General features: G+C 42.7%; 1 protein-coding gene across 1 annotated transcript in view; it reads left to right on the forward strand.

Annotated features, from left to right (window-relative positions):
- The first annotated feature begins 8,408 nt into the window (after positions 1 to 8,408).
- The window catches only part of LOC132870507 (GTPase IMAP family member 8-like), a 41,394-nt gene continuing 26,147 nt past the window's right edge, over positions 8,409 to 23,655 (forward strand). The window contains exon 1 of the mRNA XM_060904172.1: positions 8,409 to 8,823. The gene's annotated coding sequence lies outside the window, so the exon portion shown is untranslated. The remainder of the gene's footprint in view (positions 8,824 to 23,655) is intronic.

Consider the following 23,655-nt stretch of genomic DNA (forward strand, 5'->3'; position numbering starts at 1 on the left):
TCTCCCTGACCATAACGCATGTGTGAGTGAGTGAAAGAAAGAAAGAAAGCTCAATAAAGTGTGTGTAAACACCAACTCTCGCCTGCCGTGCTTTTGTGCTCCACCCACATCAGAAACTGTTACACTGACTTTGATTCTCGTTTCTACTGCGCAGACTCTGGCTCCAAACGTGACGACATGGCGGAGGAACTTTCACTTCAATTCTATCGAATGGGAGGCAATAGAGCCACACCGTCCATGTTTTCTATAGTTGATGGATGATACCATGAGGAGGTCATTTTACATGAATACAAAAATAACATGGCCATAATGAGTGTAATAACCATGAATTTAGCGTTCAGAAGTAAATGCTCATCCAGGACAGATGGAGGAATCTCGCTCTTAAACAGTAAATCTCACAAGAAATTATATTTGGCGATTAAAAATTCACACTCCATTTTCATGTACTTATTCAATCTGAACAGACTTGCAGAATGATTTTTTTTTCTAATGTTAGATTTGTGTAAGACTGATTTGACATTTAGAACTCTGTGGAATGTGTATGTTAGGAAATGGAATCAATTACTGAGAATTGATGACATCAGCCACACCTGACCCGAACTCTCGTTTAGAGGGGAAGTTACAAGTCGTTTTCCATGACTACAAATACCATGCAGTCCCCCCAGGATTCCGCGGGCCTTTTTTGTGATTGTTGCAGGCTAAAATGTCTGATGTTGCGGGGGGGTTTTCCCAAAAAATTGCAATGAAAGTTGCGGTGTTTTTTAGGTTTTTGTTGCGATTACATTGTGGGAGGAAATGAAAGTTGCGAGGAATTGTTGCGATTTTCTCTTTTTGTGATTAAAATTGAGTGATATGTTAAATATTAAAGTTATTACTGAAAAACTATTGGTTTAAAAAAACAAAGACACTGAGAAATGGTCCTATAAACAACTTTATCACTATAAAAGATTACCAGGACTACAAAAATGCAGAAAAATAGGCTTTACTTATCCAAATGCACCTCATCTCATCTCATTATCTCTAGCCGCTTTATCCTTCTACAGGGTCGCAGGCAAGCTGGAGCCTATCCCAGCTGACTACGGGCGAAAGGCGGGGTACACCCTGGACAAGTCGCCAGGTCATCACAGGGCTGACACATAGACACAGACAACCATTCACACTCACACCTACAATCAATTTAGAGTCACCAGTTAACCTAACCTGCATGTCTTTGGACTGTGGGGGAAACCGGAGCACCCGGAGGAAACCCACGCGGACACGGGGAGAACATGCAAACTCCACACAGAAAGGCCCTCGCCGGCCCCGGGGCTCGAACCCAGGACCTTCTTGCTGTGAGGCGACAGCGCTAACCACTACACCACCTCCAAATGCACCTGTTGGTTCAAAAGTTAAAATGCAGAGAACCTCACCTGAAGTTACCTTAAAATATAATATAAATGCCTCAGCTTTCATGTAAGAAAAAAAAACTATTAATACCAGTACTGTGTGCAGGCAGTCTCTCCTGAAGACTAAATCAAACAATAATTATAAACTAATAAAATAAATGGCTCAGGCTTCATAGAAGAAAAAAAAACAATTTGAACAGAATCTCACAGTATGATGCTGAAGCTGCCTAAACAATGGAAAATAAAATACCATTTTGGCAAAAATGTTGGCATCCATTAATTTCTTGTATTAAGTAAAAAATAATGTAAAGTGTACCCAGTCCTTCACTGTAAACATAACACACTTTTAGTAACAGAATTTAAGCCTACATAAACACTGACTCGCACATGCAGTGTTGCCAGATAGTGCTGACTTTTTCCAGCCCAAAATATGTTCAAAACCCGCAAAAATGCACTTGAAACCACCCAATCTGGCAACACTGTGCACCAACCTCACCCAGCCTCCCCTATACAGCAATATAGCTCATTTATCTCTGTTGAATTTGTCTCCATGTGTCCTGTTACATCTCTCTGTCAACATATTAGTAGTACTGTCCAGCCTTTGAAACTGTTGTTAATGTTATGTCAGTGTTTCTGTTGTATGTCATGTGTATGTATTGATTTGTTTCATTCTGTCCTTGTTACTTTGTATTTGTTTGTATTTGTTAGCAAATAAATTAAAACAATGCTTATAGCCAATTCAAAAAACAAAACAAAACAGAATTTAAGCCTACATAAACACTGACTCGCACATGCAGTGTTGCCAGATAGTGCTGACGTTTTCCAGCCCAAAATATGTTCAAAACCCGCCAAAATGCACTTGAAACCACCCAATCTGGCAACACTGCACACATGCTGCTTCTCTTGAACGTATACACGGAAGTAAGGCGGAAGGTAGTTTGTTGATGTCACCTCAAGACGACGCCAACGATTGGTCAAATTTGCGGGAAAGTTGCGGTGATTGGATATAATTGCAACACCGCCCTGAATTCGCGGGGATTGGTTGAATTTGCGTTGAAGTTGCAAATCGCAACATCGCGAAATCCTGGAGGGTCTGACCATGCATGTATTAACCAGAGATTTAATCCAAGAGTAATTAATTAAATCATCAGCTCTAACCTGGATACTGTTAATGAGTGATTATCCCTGAGAGTTTGGCTGTACGTCAGCAGGGCTGCAACCAGGAACAATAATTTAGTGAGATCCATACTGCAGAAATCCCACCACTTCTACAGCAGATGACCACATCAGGAGAAATATATATTAATCGTTATTAATCACCAAACACAGATCAGTGCCTGCTGAGTGGAGATACCAATCTGAGAGCCGAGTTATAGACGAAGAACCAGATATGAAAAAAAATTTGTAGGAAGTTTCTGGTTTTATCAGTTCATTCTGTATCAGAACTTTGTGCTGGATTAAGTGTAAAGCATAATTATAATTTCTTGTTGTACAGACAGAGCTATACTTAATTATCTAATGAGGATAATGCTAACTAGACTGCATTTCCACAGAGAAAATGCAAAGTGTGCTTGCTGAGCTGTAGCAGAACAGCTATCATGCTAGCATGCTAAAAGCTAGCATGCCAATATGCTAATGCCAACATGCTAACAACTAGCATGCTAACAGTTAGCATACTAACATGCTAACAGCATACTAACATGCTAAAAGCTATCATGTTAACATGTTAATGCTAACATGCTAATAGATAACATGCTAACAGCTAGCATTCTAACATGCTAATGATTAACATGCTATTTGTTAAAATTCTAACACTTTAAGGCTAATATCCTTCAGCTATCATGCTAACAGCCTAACATGCTAATGGCTAGTATGCTAACTTTTAGCATGCTAACACGCTGAGGGTGACATGCTAACAGTTAGCATGCTAACATGCTCAGGCAAACTCGCTAACAGCAAACATGCAAACTCTGCATGCTACCATGCTAATCCTAACATGTTAACAGCTCTCATGATAACATGCTAATGGTGAACATGCTAACAACTCACGAGCTAACAGCAGGCATCATATCGTAATGGGTAGCATGCTAACAGCTAGCATGGTATCACGTGAATGCTTATATGCTAATTGCTATCATGTGTGCGTGTAAGTATTCCTAATAAAGTGGCCATTGAGTTGAAGTTGATTTGCTGTCAAAGTCTCAGATGAGCAGATCCTTGCCAAATGCATCATCACCTATGGGGGAAGGGAGGAACGACTCAGTCAAGCTTCCATTGATTAGCGGCAAAATGGAGAAAAACTGGACAGATGAAAGGCGAGAGAAAGGCGAGTGCGGGTCAGAGCCGATATCATGTGTGTGATGGTGATTTGGCCTGAGGTGCCGTATGAAGTTTGGTGGATGTGTGGTGAAGTGTTACTGAGCAAAACTCCATTCATTTGAATGGGGCCAAAAATCAATGGAAGCCTATGGAGATAAAAAGAGATGCGTGAAAACCAAGGAAAAGACTAGTGCAGGTCTCAGATGAGGGGATGGATCTGTGTGGGGACTTGGCCTGAGGCATCAAGTGAAGTTTCTTGAAGTTTGGTCACTTGGTTAAAAAAATTGATGGAGAGTGAAAGTTTTTCCTTCTGAAACACCATTCATTTTCAATGGGGCCAAAAATCAATGGAAGCCAATGGAGGAAAAAGGGATGAGCAAAAAGAAAGGAAAAATATGAGTGCGGGTCAGAACTGATTGCATGTATGTGTTGGGGGAGTTGGCCTGAAATATCACATGTTTGGTGCATCTGCAATGGAGCGTGTCCTTGAACCCATGCACTTAACTGCCAGAAATGAAATCTGGGGGGGGAGAGACCAGTCTTACCAAATGCTCCTTTAACCATGGCAATACTGAACATTTTGTCCATTTCTGTCATTGGGCATTTTGGAAGTACACTACCGTTCAAAAGTTTGGGGTCACTTTGAAATGTCCTTATTTTTGAAAGAAAAGCACTGTTCTTTTCAATGAAGATCACTTTAAACTAATCAGAAATACACTCTATACATTGCTAATGTGGTAAATGACTATTCTAGCTGCAAATGTCTGGTTTTTGGTGCAATATCTCCATAGGTGTATAGAGGCCCATTTCCAGCAACTCTCACTCCAGTGTTCTAATGGTACAATGTGTTTGCTCATTGCCTCAGAAGGCTAATGGATGATTAGAAAACCCTTGTACAATCATGTTAGCACAGCTGAAAACAGTTTAGCTCTTTAGAGAAGCTATAAAACTGACCTTCTTTGAGCAGATTGAGTTTCTGGAGCATCACATTTGTGGGGTCGATTAAATGCTCAAAATGGCCAGAAAAATGTCTTGACTATATTTTCTATTCATTTTACAACTTATGGTGGTAAATAAAAGTGTGACTTTTCATGGAAAACACAAAATTGTCTGGGTGACCCCAAACTTTTGAACGGTAGTGTACGTTGATTGAATAAGTTGAGTAACATCGTTTTTGTCCCCTGCCATTTTGAATTCTGTTTTCAGAAAGTGTTCAGATTCATGCTTCCAGTTCAAATTCAACTCCAGTACTGTATGACAACTGTCATATTCCTAATATCAGGCCACTGCCGACCCAGAGACAACATCAGAAGCGTCTTACCTGGGCTAAGGAGAGAAAGAACTGGACTGTTGCGCAGTGGTCCAATGTCCTCTTTTCACATGAAAGTAAATTTTGCATTTACTTTGGAACTCAAGGTCCTGTAATCTGGAGGAAGAACGGAGAGGCACAGAATCCAAGGTGCTTGAAGTCCATACTTGCCAACCCTCCTGATTTCGTCGGGAGGCTCCCGATTTTAGCCTCCGTCTCCGGCCTCCCGATCGTATTTGTTAAAAACTGGATAATCTCCTGGTTTTGGGAAATCCCTACTGCCAAGTTAAAAATACTCCCGATTATGTCCAATCAGAATCGTATGAGAAACACTGCTGACATCAACTGATTTTTAACCAGTGAAGGAACAGTCACTTCCGTAATGTAGGATTCACCCCGGCTGTCTGACATTTTTTACAAGCAGTCATTCATCATGGATCATAGTCATTCATCATTCATCATAGTCTTACCAAATGCTCCTTTAACTATGGCACTACTGAACATATTGTCCCCATTTGTCCATTTCTATCACTGGGCATTTTGGAAGTACGTTGATTGAATAAGTTGTGTAAGTGACCGCTTATGTTCTGCGACTTTTATTTTGAAATCCCTTGGTGATGATACACATGCACAGACAACAGCTCCAATGGAGCACTTGCATGTGACATCTCCAAAAAGAAATAATTGCCCCAACTGTTCCAATATCTCCAGTCCCGCCATGGTTCTTCCCTCAACCAACAGTTGACATGGCAATACTGCAGTATGTGCACGAGGGGACAGAGATGGAAGCAGAGTCCTTGGCAGGATATGTCAATCAGTACATTAAAGACACACACCATCCTTGCACTGAAATCTACACAGATGGCTCTAAGGACCCAGTAACAGGGCGAGCAGGGGCCTCCATGGTCGTCAGGAGAAGGGGAATTAGCCTGATGTGGAGACTGACAGATGAGCTGTCAGTCTATGCCACGGAAATGACAGCAATAATTAAAGCGCTAGAGTGGGTGGAAGAGGCCAGGCCAGGAAAGGTAGTTATATGTTCAGATTCTGCTGCGGTGATAAACAGCATACAGTCATCTAAGTCATGTAGGATGGACTTATTGTATGAAGTGTATATGGGTTTATACCGTTTGGAAAGATATGAAATCACTGTAATATTCATGTGGATTCCAGCACATGTTGGAGTGTGGGGCAATGAAAGGGCTGACAACATGGCCAAAGAAGCGCTAGAGAGACCAGAACCCGACATAACAGTCCACTTGGGCCGGGGGGAAATGAAAGTGCTAATTAAGAGGGCAGTGATGAAGCAGTGGCAGATGATATGGGACAGGGAGAGTAAGGGAAGGCACTTGTACAATATCCAAAGGGAGGTGGGGAAAGGAGTTAAGGTGAGTGGTAGCAGGAGAGATGAGGTGGTGATAACTAGATTACGGATAGGCCACTCATTACTGAACAGCACTCAGTTCAGATTTGAAAGAGTGGCATCAGGGCAGTGTGAAGGCTGTACCTTGGAGGAGGAAACAGTCCAACATGTTTTGTTTGAATGCCTAGCATATGAGCAGGAAAGGAAATATTGGAAAGATGAGCTTCTTAGGGAGGGTAGAGCTGACTTTAATCAGGCCGCAGTACTGGGAAGGGAGGCCAATATAAGGGCAATTCTGAGATATTTAACAACAACAGGGCTATAGAGATCTCATCTCATCTCATTATCTCTAGCCGCTTTATCCTTCTACAGGGTCTCAGGCAAGCTGGAGCCTATCCCAGCTGACTACGGGCGAAAGGCGGGGTACACCCTGGACAAGTCGCCAGGTCATCACAGGGCTGACACATAGACACAGACAACCATTCACACTCACATTCACACCTACGGTCAATTTAGAGTCACCAGTTAACCTAACCTGCATGTCTTTGGACTGTGGGGGAAACCGGAGCACCCGGAGGAAACCCACGCGGACACGGGGAGAACATGCAAACTCCGCACAGAAAGGCCCTCGCCGGCCCCGGGGCTCGAACCCAGGACCTTCTTGCTGTGAGGCGACAGCGCTAACCACTACACCACCGTGCCACCCGGCTATAGAGATCTTGCAGTCAAGTGACCGGGAAGTACACAACCGCCATCGTGTCGGGCAACAACACAGCTGAATACTGCTGCACTCGTGTACAGAATGGATCAATTTCAACCGACGGACTACACGGCTCATTTTTCTAATGAACAGATAACTAGATATATGTCTAAAATAAACGATCTACAGATTTGTGACCCTTATGGCTTTCCGGACGGAGTTTTCACGACCGGATTTTGAACTGCCAGCGGAATACCCGGACGTGTATGATTACCTCATCAACTTTCTCTCGCTTTTCAGTGGTGAAGCACTGCGTGCTTATAAATCTCTGCACAGTTATCTCTACAGAAATTCAGGATTTGTCAGCGACTCAGATGTGGCATCTTGTAACAAGAAAATAACAATCCTCATTGGATGGGTAAGTCACTTAAGTATTGAGTATAGCACTGACCAGCCGATTATAGAATAGAATAAGGTAATTCCAAATCGTCCATGTTGTTTACATGGATCTGGCGTTGGAGAGGTAGAGGCTTGGCAGTGGAGGTTTGAGTAGCTGTTTTCTGAGTTTAGTCAACAGGCCGCTCTGCCTGCAGCCTCGCTTTTGCTGCCTGCAGCCTCGCTTTTGCTCCCGGCGCCACCTCCTTCGCTTTGCTTCCGATAACAATCCACGGAGACCCCGCTATCTCGTCCAGAATGTTTTTTTTTTTTTCTCGTCCGGAATGTTGTGCATGCGATGGAAATCGCTACAAACCGTCATTTTCTGCTGGAAACCAATGTCCAGTAAGTCCATACGGTTGTAGTGGATATTGAAGTCCGGTACAGACGAACAACACGCAAAAATACACACAAAAAACAAAAAAACGTGCACAGGTAGGGAGAGCTTGGAGCCACAGCCGTTGTAGTAGAATTGTATATAGTAGGGTTTTCCAGAAGAAAAGGTAGAAGTAAAAGCAGAAGTAGAACCAGAAGTAGAAGGCGGAATATGGCGTTTGACCGACACGATGGCGTCTGTCACAACCTGGATCAGCTGTGACGTCACATGCAAGATCTCTATATGCCCGCATTTAAGTAGTAGAGGGTAGCAGAGTCTCCCAGGAACCAGTAGGTGGAGGTATGCGCAAACCAAGCGTAACCCGCCAGTAAACCCAAAAGAAGAAGAAGAAGAAGCATGTGACGTCACATCCGCTCCAGATTGTAGACAAGCGCCATCTTGGCGGTCAAGCGCCATCTTGGCGGTCAAGCGCCATCTTGGCGGTCAAGCGCCATCTTGGCGGTCAAGCGCCATCTTTCCGCCGCCTTTCCGACGCTGACTTTCTTTTTTTTTTTGCCGAAATATTCAAAAATTACCGTGCCACAATGCCGGATACTTGCATGGCATATAAATGCCACAACAGGAGAGGTCAGAAAACAGGAAGAAAGTTTCATAGGCTGCCACGGGACCCTGACAGGCGCGCAAAATGGATTGCTGCTATCGGAAGTTTGTGTGGATTTATATGTAAATCCACACAAACATATATGTTTTTGTTAGAATTGTGGATGTATCGTAAAGGTATTCTATGATGGCTCTCTGTTTTTTTTATGTCGTGGTCGTGAAAACTCCGTCCGGTAAGCCATAAGGGTCACAAATCTGTAGACCGTTTATTTTAGACATGTATCTAATTATCTGATCCAAACAACAAGAACAAGGCATGGGTACCGACTGGAAGGAGCGATCACTGGCGCCTGTGCAGTGACCATTTCATCTCAGGTTCGTCATGTATTTATTTCAGTATATCCATGTGGTTATTTGCAGCATAAGTTTATGACTTGCTCTAATAAAAAAATTCCGGGAAGTGGGAGCCTGAGAAAAGAGGGTTGGGGCGGGGGGGGGGGGGGGGGGGGGGGGGGGGGGGGGGGTGGATTGGGTCTTTAGCGGTGTGGTACGAAAAAAAACCAGTAAAGAACTTATAAGAGTTTACCACTGTCTTAGTAGTAAATCCTTATAAATATAAGGATCAATCCTTATAAGGACTTATAAATAAATATATATGCCATGTATGATTTACTCCTGAAAGTGGCACTTTTTGCATTATCCTCATACAAATTTATGAAAATCTAGTATGTATGAAGTGAACATTGTGCATGGTTTTTACAGATAATGTGTATGATGAATTACACTGTCTTTGTATGCTTCATGGAATGTTTGTAGTTTTAAATTATATTTTACAGTTTAAAATGTATATGCCTTTTATATGTAAATCCACACAAACATATATGTTTTTGTTAGAATTGTGGATGTATCGTAAAAGTATTCTATGATGGCTCTCTGTTTTTTTTTATGTCGCGGTCGTGAAAACTCCGTCCGGCATGGGCGTAACCACCATAGGCACTGGGGGGGACATGTCCCCCCCAATATTGGGAAAGTACCAATCTGTCCCCCCCAATATTTTGGCGTATTAAATCAATATGAGAAAAATAATATGCCATCCTGAACCATGGCTATATAATGAATCCTTCACTTGTTATGTCCGATTTACTTTCAATTTAGGAAGCACAGAGAAACAAACAAACAAACAAAAAAACTTTGTGACCACCCCCCTATCACTGGCGTAAAGTATACCCCCGCAGCCCCCGCCAGGCGGGGGGGGCCGACCGCTAGGGGGGGGCCCGTCACCCGATGTGATTCAATGCACGAAAAAGTCCGATGAAACATGAAAATAATAAACACAACAATGAAGCGTACCAGAGAAAACAGTGGTGCTCAAAAGCAGCAAATCAAAAAGAAAAAAGAAGAATTTACATCCACACTGCCCAAAATTTCATCCGTTTTTGGGAGAGTTAGGCCTTATCCTCCAGTTCATGATGCACTAACAGGTAGGGCCGGGGGGGACTAGTGCAGTTAAAACGAGGCTAATGAGTGAAAAAGTACCTGATTTAAAATGGGATTTGAATAAAAGTTACTTTTTATTATCTTTCTTCTCAATAATTCAATGTTTCTTTTTCTTGAATATTGTTCTCCATGACCACCAGCCATCATCCAACACATTGATCCAAGATAGGTTGGTTATGTAAAATAGTTAAAAAAAAAAAACTGCACACAAGGTAGCGTAATTTTCTTTAATTTCCGCCAGATTGTTTTATTATTGTGCTGCATTTCATTTTTACTCAGTAGGCCTTTTCAGGCCTGGTTCCATTGTAATTGAATAAGATACCTAGGTCAAAATTTACTTGAGTAAAATTAAAATTACTCATTTTTATATTACTCATAAAACTTCTCATAACAGTAACGTGAGTAAATGTTAGTTGCTTGCACCCCTGTGTTTGACAGATTTATTCTTTATGCAAACTTTTACTTAAACTTATGATGTATTTTATTTAACCATACTCTGGCTTTTAAAATAGTTTAATTTTTATTTTCCTAAACCTTATTGAACCTTATGTAATTATCATTATTAATGTTACTGTTATCGTTACTGCTTACTGAGCTGTATGAACTGTGAGCTTTGTCACGTCATACACCATTTTTATTGTTGGATTTATTTGTAATAAATGGATAGCCTACTCTGCTGGTGTACTGAATATGAATGAATTAACAAAACATCTAGGCCTATGGGTTAGGCACTTCTATACGTGTTTAAATGGGCCTGGGCTGTCAGGGGCTGAGCCCTGGCACTTTTTTCACACTTTTTCAGCAATCAAAAGAGAGATATACAGAGAGAGAGGAGGCCGTGGCAGGGTGGCCTTGGGGGGGGACACTTTTAGTAGCTGCAGGGGGGGCCCCAAGTACTTGCGTTACGCCAGTGCCCCCTATGATTGTGCACTTGGGTCAGCCCATGATGCCGTAGTGCGGCTTAGTTGGTTTGAAAATCCACTCAGTCGGACTGTCAGGTAGGCTGCTGGTGGACACATTCAAATGGCGGTAGCCGCAAAGAAAAGGAAGGACCAACGGGCTGACATTCGCCTTTTTTGCCAGATGAGTCACAGACATGATGAGTCTGTCACAGAGAGTCACAGGCATGATGGAGGAAGGGAACAGACAGAGACCTGCTCTGAAGATGAACTGGTAAAGAGCATTGTATTACGAGTCCTTAAAACAACTTTGCATTATTTCTAACCTCATCATAGGCTGCATGTCATCAGTAGGCTAGTAATAAGAGCATACTATCCTCTAATTAAATGTAAATAAATTAAATAAAAATTATCATTTTGGTCAGTCATAATTATCATTTTGGGGCGGCACGGTGGTGTAGTGGTTAGCGCTGTTGCCTCACAGCAAGAAGGTCCTGGGTTCGAGCCCTGTGGCCGGCGAGGGCCTTTCTGTGTGGAGTTTGCATGTTCTCCCCGTGTCCCGCGTGGGTTTCCTCCAGGTGCTCCGGTTTCCCCCACAGTCCAAAGACATGCAGGTTAGGTTAACTGGTGACTCTAAATTGACCGTAGGTGTGAATGTGAGTGTGAATGGTTGTCTGTGTCTATGTGTCAGCCCTGTGATGACCTGGCGACTTGTCCAGGGTGTACCCCGCCTTTCGCCCGTAGTCAGTTGGGATAGGCTCCAGCTTGCCTGCGACCCTGTAGAAGGATAAAGCGGCTAGAGATAATGAGATGAGATAATTATCATTTTGGTCACTCATAATTATCATTTTGGTCAGTCCCTCTATTAGAGGGATTTCACTGACGTCACCCGAAACCGGAAGTAAACAGACCCTGCACCATATTGGAAGACCAACAAACTCGTGATTAGGGGGAAATAATGGCAGCGGTATGTGAACCCACGAGAATAAAGTGGAGTGGCAAACGACTTAAACAAACAAATCTGAGCTGTTTTATTTATGATTTATTGGCCCAACAGTAGACTTGAAAGAAACCTGTGTGAGACTTGGCAAAAAACTGTGGATATAATGGATAAGTCTGTGCATGATCTGCGGACACTTTGAGGTAAGCAAACGCAAGAAATTCAGATTTAAAACACGCTAAATTGGCCCCAAGTTGATCTGTATGAGGAACAAGCCTCCCAGACTTCTACAATTTAATAATAATAATAATAATAATAATAATAATAATTTAGGATGGTTTGGGGCTTGCTCTCCCTCCTATTATATAAATAAAGCATAGTTGTTGTGTAGGCATATATCATAAATACATATGTATAATTTGGATAAATTAACCTAAATTATGGATACCTTAATAGGAACAAAAAGTATTAATTTTTCAACTGAAAAGATATATTATTAAAAGATAAATATCAACAAGATTACCTTGGCCATAACTATGTGTAGGTTATTCTTAACAACAGCTGTAATATCACGAACCAAGCCACTAACAACATAATTGTAAGCCTGTAGCCCTTTGTAGGCTTTCAATTCATCAGCAGTGTAGGCACTGGGTGTAAACAACAAATAGTTTACAATGTCTGGGTAGCAAACAGATGGCAGAATTGGTGTCCGGTCCTCCTTATGTTTCCATTCTCCCTTGCCCCGAGTCTTATCATATGGGTCAAACCCATCAATCACAGCGAGTTTCTCCACATACCGTGCCCTTTCTGCAGCTGGTAATGTACTCACATAACCAGAATTATCAGCCATCGTGTCACTTCACTCTCGCTCGTAGTTTGTTTTATATTGTGAGTATGTATGTATGTATGTACTTGAGGTCTTCCAATATGGCGCCCTAACAAAATCTCGCGGTACGGTGACGTCACACGGTAGCCCTCTATTCTTGAACGCCTCCATATTTTTGGGCCATTTATTTAGATAAAGTCAATATATTTTCTACAAAGTTCTATGTTGTTTTGACCTATTAACCAGGGTAATGCTCCTTTCTATTGCTTTGGTAGCCATTTTTTTGTAGCAATTTGGCATTTCTGCATTTGTTTGAAGTGTGTGTGTGTGTGTGTGTGTGTGTGTGTGTGTGTGTGTGTGTGTGTGTGAGACTAGCTCTGGTGTGACAGATTTTCATGCAGTGTTTTACATGTTTTTTGTATGTTGTATTGCGTTACATGTTTTGCAGTTGCACATTCTGTTTTGTGTTTTGCCTGATACACAATAAAAAAACAAGATATAAATGTTAACATGTTCATTGGTAATTGTATTCATCAAAACAATGTTCTAGATAAGCACATCTTTATCAATAGGCCCATATGAAAATTGGCGAAATGCACTTAAAAATATTTTGGGAAGGGCTCAAATTTGGACCCCCCCAATATTTATACCATGGTTACGCCCTTGCCGTCCGGTAAGCCATAAGGGTCACAAATCTGTAGACCGTTTATTTTAGACATGTATCTAATTATCTGTGCATTAGAAAAATGAGCCGTGTAGTCCGTCGGTTGAAAGTGATCCATTCTGTACAAGAGTGCAGCAGTATTCAGCGGTGTTGTTGCCCGACAAGATGGCGTCTGTGTACTTTCCGGTCACGTGACTGCAAGATCTCTATATGGTAGACATTTTATAAAAGTATTTTGGCATTTTCGGTCTGACTTTGAACATACAGCACAGCACACACACATGGCGTGAATCCACCTTTGTCTAAGTTTTAGAAGTTTTTTTTTTGTCTCAACAAAGTTGGAATTCTGAGTTGAAGTGTTTACAAGTGGCAACACGGAGTGTTAATGGATTGCCGAATGGACTGCTAGTTTGCACCCTTGGAAAGTGGAGTGAGGTATGCAATGTCTGTTTTTTTTTCTTTTTTGTTTGTTGTTAAGATAATTAGTGAAATGTGTGAACCGTGAGTGTCGCTATTGAGGACATGTGACTCTGAATGTTTTGTAATGTGTGTAGGCTGTGCTTATTGGTAAACGTGTAATTATGGTGATGTGAATTGTGAAGGTGTAAGGTGTAGGAATTGTGCTTGTACATGGACTCTTTTATCTTTATTACTGGACTAGTCTTCTTGTTTGTGAAAGATGTACATTTTGTTATTAAATTTTAGTTTCACGGTGCTGAAGGAACGACGAAATAAATGTGAATGCACCCATTTCAAGACTCCATCTGCTTTTCCTTCCGAGGGCTGCTACAGTGAAACTCGTCACTAGGCTTGAGTCAACCACCATGCTCCACCAGGACCATCCACCAGGACCAGCGTGCTGAATGTGCACGAATTTCCATCCATGGTCTACAGATAAGTCCACCGCTAGAGACTTTTTCAGACTTAGTAACCTACAAGTGAAATTCAGTGACATTTAACACAGACATTGAAGGTTGCGAAATGGAAATAGCCTATTCACTGGGGTTGTGTGTTTATCAGACCGTTGGGTAATTTTATAAAATCGTTTTAAATGTGCAAACTGAATGTAATTACCAGAGTTGAGCACATACCTACTACACTTACTTACTCAATATAGACATAGATAAATAATATATCCAAACAGACTGAAGAAGCAGAGATGTTGGAGATCTTTGGAGAAGCAAATCAAACACAAGTTATTCGGTCCAGCCCCCGCGAGCGAAAGTTAACAGAGAAGGGGCAAGCCTTACATGAACAGGCCGCAAAAAAAATGAGAAAGCATTTAATAAGGCTTATGAATTGTGGAGAAAGTCAGCGAAGGATATAAGAACACAAAGTCCTGTTGCTCACATGAGGAGCTTGAATTATACCAAGTCAATATTGAGTCTAAACACAAGGTGATTGCTGAACATTATCAGGCCATGCAGCGAAACCGTAGTACAACTCCAGACATTGTAAAACGAATGGATGCATGTGGATCTATAACATCAGATATTTGTGAACTTGTCGCTAGACGACTAAAGAGCACACATGAATTTAATGACCAACTTGAAAAGGAAAGAGTGAGACAGATATTGAATAAACAGGAGTATGGATCAGTCTTTGGTAGAACAAACACAGAAACTGTGGTCTCTGGGCTGTCTAAGGAATCGGATAAAGTCTCCAATGCCAACTCTGCGGCGTCCAGCAAACGTGCCAATGCTGAGGCGGAATTTGCTGCCAAGGTGGAACAGGCAAAGGCTATGCAAGAGCTGCATGCTCAACAATCGAAGCTTGATGAAATGGAGCAGGAATGGAAAGCAAAGGAAGCTGAAATTAAATTAAAAATGCAAAAGGAAAAAATAAAGCTTCAACAGCTACAAGCTGACAGTGATGTAAAGGTAGCAGCAGCACGTGTTAAAGCCTACAATGACAATGTAGGCCTCATTCGTGGCAGTGAACAACTTCAAACCCCAGAGGACCATCAAAACACTTCAAAACTTCCATTAAATGCCCAAGCCACACTCTTTCAGTCACATTATGCATTACAAGGAACCTTGACAAATCCATCAGTCAATTTAGCACGAGAAATTGCTAGTTCATTTACTCTAAGTCGTCTACCTGTTCCAGAACCTACGACATTCACCGGTGATCCCTTGAAATTCATAGATTGGCAATTGTCCTTTAACGCCTTAATCGATCAGAGGCCACTTCCTGTTGCCGAAAAAATGCTTTATTTAAAGAGTTATCTTGCAGGAGAAGCACACAAGGCGGTGGAAGGATTTTTCTACCGAAACGCAGAGGATGCCTATCAGGGCACTTGGGCAGTGCTTCAAGATAGATATGGGAGTCCATTCATTATCCAAAAGGCCTTCAGAGACAAGCTTGTAAAGTGGCCAAAGATTGCTGCCAATGACCCAATTGCTCTTAGAGAGTTTGCTGATTTTCTTAGAGGATGTGCCGAGGCCATTCCACATGTAAAGGGACTAAGCATTCTGGATGATTGTGAGGAGAACCACAAACTTCTTAAAAAGCTCCCTGATTGGTTAGTGCGCAGGTGGAGTCGTATTGTCGTAGAAAAATTAGATGAAAGTGGAAATTATCCAAGCTTTGTGCATTTTGCTGAGTTCATGGCAAAGGAAGCACGAATAGCATGTAACTCCATTGCTTCACCATTTCTGCTGAATATCAAAACAATGGATGAGAGGATTTCACAGCGAGTTAAAACCTTAAGCACAGTCACTGAAGCGAAGGACTCTTCTATAGAGACAGAACAGTCAAAAGCATGGCCACCTTGCTTATGTTGCCAAGATGCAGCTCATGGTGTTGCTAGATGTCCAACCTTTGCTGTAAAATCTATAGATGCTAAAAGAGCGTTCATTTATGAACATCACCTTTGTTTTGGCTGCTTAAGGAAAGGACACATTACTAAAGACTGTAAAAGGCGTCATACTTGCAACACGTGTGGTCGACGTCATCCAACATGTCTGCACATAGAAGGAAGAGTAACTCCAAATGAAATCACGCCAGCTGACCCTGGGGCCATGGGGGAACGCACAACTGAGGAAACACATTGTTAATTCACATGCCTTGACACAACATGCTTTAGCTACATCTAGCATTGTCCCTGTTCTTGTGTCTTCAATAGCAGTATCAGGGAAGGAAGTTCTCACTTATGCATTACTTGATACACAAAGTGACTCTACTTTCATATTAGATGATTTAGCTTCTGAACTCGGTGTGCCCGGACTTCCAGTACAACTTAAGTTGAGCACCATGACTGCTGCCAATATAGTAATAGCAAGTAAGGTTGTTAGCAGTCTACAGGTTAGAGGGCTGAACTCTGAATTGTATGTGAAGCAAGCCTATACTCGGGATTTCATTCCAGTCGATAAGTCACACATTCCCACTAACAGCACTGCACTCCAGTGGTCATATTTGAAACATCTAAAGGGCAAAATGTCACCTTTGCAAGATTGTGAAGTGGGACTACTAATTGGTTATGACTGCCAGTCAGCATTAGCCCCCCTTGAGGTCATCGCAGGCAGTGAAAATGAACCCTTTGCTCAAAGAACTGCATTAGATTGGAGTATCATTGGGTCAGTGAATCCCCATTTAGACAGGCAAGGAAACCAAAGCTTTGTTCATCGAATTTCAGTAAGGGAAATCCCAGTGCCCTCTGCCCCAGAAGTAATAAAGGTGTTGGAGTTTGACTTTAATGAAAAGACCCACGAAGATAAATATGTGTCCCAGGAGGATGTTCAGTTTATCCAGTTCTTGAGTGCCAATATTAAGCAGAAGGACAATGGGCATTATGAGATGCCACTTCCCTTTAAGGGCACTGATGCACCAATTATTCCAAATAATAAGAAGCTGGCTACCATTAGGCTACAACACCTGAAGAAAAGGTTGAAGGCAAACAAGCAGTATTATGATCAGTACACAGCCTTTATGAAAGACATAATGGATAGAGGTGATGCAGAATTGGCCCCGGCAGCTTCCGAGAAAGAAATTGTGTGGTATATCCCACATCATGGGGTATACCACCCCAAAAAGCCAGATAAACTTAGAGTTGTGTTTGATTGCTCTGCTAAGTTTAATGGAATATCATTGAATGACACACTGCTAACAGGCCCTGATTTGACCAACTCCTTGGTGGGAGTACTTTTATGATTTAGAAAAGAGGCTATTGCTGTGATTTGCGACATTGAGAAAATGTTTCATCAATTCTCTGTTGTGCCTGAATGGAGGGAGGTCAATTGAATGCAGAGCCTCAGGAAAATAGAATGACAGTCCACCTTTTTGGTGCCGCCTCCTTGCCTGGGTGTGCTAATTATGGACTCCGGTATCTGGCACAACAACATAAGATGGAATATCCTCTAGCATCAGCCTTTATAGAGAACAATTTCTATGTGGATGACGGGTTGATTAGTGTTCCAACAGAGGAAGAGGCTAAATAATTGATTGTCGGGGCACAGCAACTTTGTAGGAGTGCAGGTTTGTGTTTGCATAAGTTCAATTCAAACCGAAGACAAGTACTTACCTGTGTAGCTGCATCAGAAAGAGCAGAAACTACTGATCCTCTCAGTCTTAATCCAGGTATTGTATCAGAAGGACATATACTTGGGATTCAGTGGTCCATGGAAACAGACACATTCACTTTCAGTATGGACGTCAAAGACTACCCTCCAACTTGCCGTGGTATCCTGTCAGCTGTCGCTTCTCTGTATGACCCACTTGGGTTTGTAGCTCCATTTACCATGAAAGGAAAATGTATCCTGCAGGAGCTATGTCACCGAGGCGTTGGGTGGGATGATCCCATTCCTGTAAGTTTGCAATCACGGTGGGAGGAGTGGAAGAATGGACTAAGAAAGTTGAAGGACATCACTATACCCCGATGTAATGCCTCGCACAACCTTGGGAAAATTGTCAGGATTGAGCTGCACCACTTTGCGGATGCTAGCAGTACAGGATATGGGGCGTGTTCCTACCTAAGATACATGGACAACAAGGGAGAGATCCATTGTAGCTTTGTAAAGGCAAAGGCAAGAGTTGCCCCAGTGAAAATTTTAAGTATTCCAAGATTGGAGTTGTCAGCGGCTGTTACTGCTGCTAGAATGAGTATCATGTTAAGAACTGAATTGCAAATGAAAATTGATGAAGAATTCTTTTGAACTGACTCTCAGGTGGTGTTGGAGTATATTTTTAATGAAGCACGGCGGTTTCATGTATTTGTGGCCAACCGCGTGCAATTGATAAGGAGTAGTACAGATCCAAATCAATGGCACTATGTTGATACAACACAAAATCCGGCCGACCTTGCCTCAAGGGGTGTCAGCGCAGAGGAAATCATGTCATCTAACTGGCTATGTGGACCCAAATTCCTGTGGGGAAAGGATGTGATGCTACCCCCTAAGGCCTCAATTGAATTGCTTGTCGGAGATCCAGAGGTTAGAGCAGTCCAGGTATTTGCTACTCAAGTTAGTAAAACAAGTGATATCTTAAGACATTTGGATCGGTTTTCCTCCTGGACAAAGCTCATCAAGGTGATTGCAAGGATTAAGAGAATGGGATCCAAAGAAACTTCATCATATGCTGACTGTGTGTCTGTTGAAGAACGGAAGAGAGCTGCAGAGATCGTGATTGAAATGGCCCAACAACAAGCCTTCGCATCAGAGATGAAGGTCCTCCAAACGAGTTGCAATGGCACGAGTCTTCCAAGTTCAAGTTCTCTGTTTTGCCTGGACCCCTTTCTAGAAGCAGGTCTACTTCGTGTTGGTGGGAGACTGAAAGAGGCAGCACTGAGTCAAGAGCTAAAGCACCCCATCATTCTCCCAAAGGGCAGCCATATTACAGAGTTGATAATAGCTTATTATCATACCCAGATCTGCCACCAGGGGTGTAATCAAACATTGATGGAGCTGCGAAATAATGGCTTTTGGGTTCAAGGTGGGAGTAAGACTGTAGCCAACTTTGTTCACTGTGGCAGCGGGGGTGTGGTCAAGCACCGGTCTGTGACAGGAGGGCGGAGTTGGGGAAGGTAAGTGGCAGAATCGCTTCACCCCACTGTAGCGAAGATCGCGTGTGGGTGGAGCACAGAGGACGGCAGGACAGAGATCAGGTTTAGCTATCGGCTTTATTGCCACACTTTTCAGGTTTACAATAATGTTCAAATAGCGAGAGAGACACACAGACACACAGCGTCTCGTCCGGGGATCATCTCCTCTGCTCTCGCTCTCCCTCCTTAAATAGGGCGGTTTACTGGGGAGAACACACAAAACACAGGTTAATGACACTCAGGTGAAGCGATTCTGCCACTTACCTTCCCCAACTCCGCCCTCCTGTCACAGACCGGTGCTTGACCAAGCCCCCGCTGCCACATTCACAAATGTGTAAAATGTCGAAAGCTTAGACGACCTGTAGAGGAACAAAAGATGGCAGATCTCCCCAAAGAACGCTGCCAAGTTTCAGCCCCCTTCACATTTTGTGGGATGGACTGCTTTGGCCCATTTATAGTTAAAAGGGGTCGAAAGAAGTACAAGCGATATGAGCTCATTCTTACATGTTTGTATTCACGTGCAGTCCATATTGAAATGTTGGAAGACATGTCTATGGACTGTCTTATCAATGCCCTAAGATGTTTTGTTAGTCTGAGAGGAGCTGTCAGTCAGCTACGCTGAGACCAAGGCACAAATTTTGTTGGCGCTAAAAATGAGCTCAAAGAAGCCCTTAAGCAATGCGATATAAAGGCACTAGAAGTTTTTCTGGCAGATAAGCAATGCGAATTCATATTCAGTGCTCCTTCTGCTAGTCATGCAGGGGGCATTTGGGAGCGCCAAATCCGTACAATCCAGAATGTGTTAAATGTTACTGTTGCTCAATGCTCAGGGAGATTAGATGACTCATCTCTCAGAACACTGTTCTACGAAGCAATGGCTATTGTAAACAGTCGACCTTTAAGTGTTGAGGGAATTAACAACCCCCATTCATTGGAGCCTTTGACTCCAAATCACCTTGTCTTGATGAAGTCCAAAATTGCCTCGCCACCACCTGGAAAGTTTGTGAGGGAGGACTTGTATGTTGCAAAAAGGTGGCGCAGGGTACAATACCTTGTTGAGCAGTTCTGGAGTAGGTGGAGGAGAGAATATCTCCAGAATGTTTCCTTGAGACAGAAGTGGCATGCACCCCGGAGGAATCTAAGGATAAATGACCTGGTCATTATTAAGGAGGATATGCTCCCTAGGAATGAGTGGCATCTTGGACGTGTGATTGATGTCACAGAAGGAGCTGATGGGCTGGTTCGTCGTGTCAAGGTGCAAGTTGGAGATCGAAATCTGATAAAGAAAGGACCCTACACGTTTAAAACCTCAGTTGTTGAACGGCCTATCCAAAAATTATTCTTACTACTTGAAGCTTAGTAAACAGTTTCCACCCACACCACATGCATTATACATTTTTATTTTATTTTTTTCTTGTATGTAAGAATTTAAGATGTGCTCTATGCCTAGAAATCATGGGTGATTCATATTCGTTTGCACTTCATTCATCATAACATGATTTGGTGGGAGTGTAAGTGACCGCTTATGTTCTGCAACTTTTATTTTGAAATCCCTTGGTGATGATGCGCATGCGCAGACAACAGCTCCAATATGGTAGACATTTTATAAAAGTATATTGACGTTTTTGGTCTGACTTTGAACATACAGCACAGCACACACACATGGCGTGAATCCACCTTTGTCTAAGTTTTAGAAGTTTTTTTTTATGTCTCAACAAAGTTGGAATTCTGAGTTGAAGTGTTTACAAGTGGCAACACGGAGTGTTAATGGATTGCCGAATGGACTGCTAGTTTGCACCCTTGGAAAGTGGAGCGAGGTATGCAATGTCTCTTTTTTTTCTTTTTTGTTTGTTGTTAAGATAATTAGTGAAATGTGTGAACCGTGAGTGTCGCTATTGAGGACATGTGACTATGAATGTTTTGTAATGTGTGTAGGCTGTGCTTATTGGTAAACGTGTAATTATGGTGATGTGAATTGTGAAGGTGTAAGGTGTAGGAATTGTGCTTGTACATGGACTCTTATCTTTATTAATGGACTAGTCTTCTTGTTTGTGAAAGATGTACATTTTGTTATTAAATTTTAGTTTCACGGTGCTGAAAGAACGACGAAATAAATGTGAATGCACCCGTTTCGAGACTCCATCTGCTTTTCCTTCCGAGGGCTTCTACAAGTTGAGTAACTTCGTTTTTGTCCCCTGCCATTTTGAATTCTGTTTTCAGAAAGTGTTCAGATTCATGCTTCCAGTTCGAATTCAACTCCAGCACTGTATAACAACTGTCACATTCCTAATATCAGGCTGCTGCTGACCCAGAGACAACATCAGAAGCGTCTTACCTGGGCTAAGGAGAGAAAGAACTGGACTGTTGCGCAGTGGTCCAAAGTCCTCTTTTCACATGAAAGTAAATTTTGCATTTAATTTGGAACTCAAGGTCCTGTAATCTGGAGGAAGAACGGAGAGGCACAGAATCCAAGGTGCTTGAAGTCCAGTATGATGTTTCAAATGAAATGCAAAATGTTTCAAGTGAAATACAAAATTCAGAATCATCTAAAAAGAGGACTTTGGACCACTGAGCAACAGTGCAGCTTTTTCTCTCCCTTGCCCAGGTAAGACGCTTCTGACATTGTCTCTGGTTCAGGAGGGGCTTGGTATTAGGAATGTGACAGTTGTAGCCCCTTTCCTGAAGACGTCTGTGCGTGGTGGCTCTTGGTGCACTGACCCCAGCCGCAGTCCACTCCTTATGAAGCTCTCCCAAGTTCTTGAATCAACTTTTCTTGATGATCCTCTCAAGGCTGTGCTCATCCCTTTTGCTTGTGTACCTTTTCCAGCCAGCCTTTTCAGCAATGACCTTCTGTGGCTTATCCTCCTTGTGGAGAGTGTCGATGATCATCTTCTGGACATTTTTGAGATATTTTGACACATTTTGAGATGCACATATATATATATAATGGGAAAGAAAGTACACACTTCTTCAATTCTAGATTTTTATTTAAGATGGCGCTCCCCAGAGAGTGACGTCGCGGAGCTCTCCGAGTCAAGTTACTTCTTTGTCTTCTTTTCCTTCTTACTTTTTTGTGCCGAGTTAAGACACACTCTGCTAACGTTTTTTATGATTGGGCGATCTTATTACAGCTGAGACAGCGGAGTCATTTCAGACTTTTTGACCAGAGCATGCTGGAATCCTACCCTGAGCTAACATGCTATGCTGACTTGATGCTAGGCCGGCCCCCGACAGGGAGCTCCCCTGAGAACAACAGGCCGAAGCGGAGGTGCGGCAGACGGGGAGGAGCTGACCGAAGGCTCTGGCGCTTGGTTAGCAATGGAAGGCTAACCCTCCCGGTCATATTGTTTGCAAACATTCAGTCTCTGGAAAATAAAATGGACGAACTCCACGCTTGGATTTCCACGCAGAAGGACATTCAGGATTGCTCCATATTGTGTTTCTGTGAAACCTGGCTGGGGGAGAGGACACCCGACGAGGCAATAACACCAGATGGCTACACGGTCTTCAGAGAGGACTGAAGCGCTGTGGAAAGCGGCAAGACTCGCGGAGGAGGAATGGCCGCCCTCGTCAAACAGTCCTGGTGTACCGACTGTAAGATCATCTCAAAATCTTGTTCTGAAAATGTGGAATATCTGACTTTGAAGCTAAGACCATTTTATCTGCCCAGAGAACTGCAATGCATCATTGTGAGTGTCGTGGATATCCTCCCCTCTGCCAAGGAGAAGGCTGCACTGAAGGAGCTACATGACATGATCAGTGAGCATGAAAACACGTATCCTGATGCTGCCGTCATAATTCTGGGAGATTTTAACCATTGCAATCTCTGGAAAAACATGCCTAAACTGCATCTGTTTGTGACTTTTCCCACCAGGGGAAATAAAACACTGGATCATTGCTCCAGCAACATCAGAAACACCTTCTCAGCTGAACCAAAACCCCATTTTGGAAAGTCTGACCACCTGGCAATCTGGCTCAAACCAGTTTACAACAAAAGGCTCAAGACAAAACCAGTCACAGTCAGAACCGTTAGCACCTGGACTGAAGGTGCACAGGCTAGCCTGCAGAGCTGGTTAGAGGCCACAGCCTGGAGAACTTTCAAAGAACCCACTAATGACATCCACGAATACACAGAGACTGTGAGCGACTACATCAGCTGGTGCACGTCCATATGTGCACCTCCCAGGATTGTGCGTATGTTCCCCAACCAAAAACCCTGGTTTAATGGGGACATAAAACAGAAAATCTGGAAGCGGCGGGAGGCCTTCAAGTCAGGAGATCAAGCGGAGTATAAGAGAGCCCGGTACGAGGTGCAGAAATCCATCAGAGCAGCAAAAAGGGCTC

Source organism: Neoarius graeffei, chromosome 22 (assembly GCF_027579695.1).
Source record: "Neoarius graeffei isolate fNeoGra1 chromosome 22, fNeoGra1.pri, whole genome shotgun sequence".
NCBI classification, from domain to species: Eukaryota; Metazoa; Chordata; class Actinopteri; order Siluriformes; family Ariidae; genus Neoarius; species Neoarius graeffei.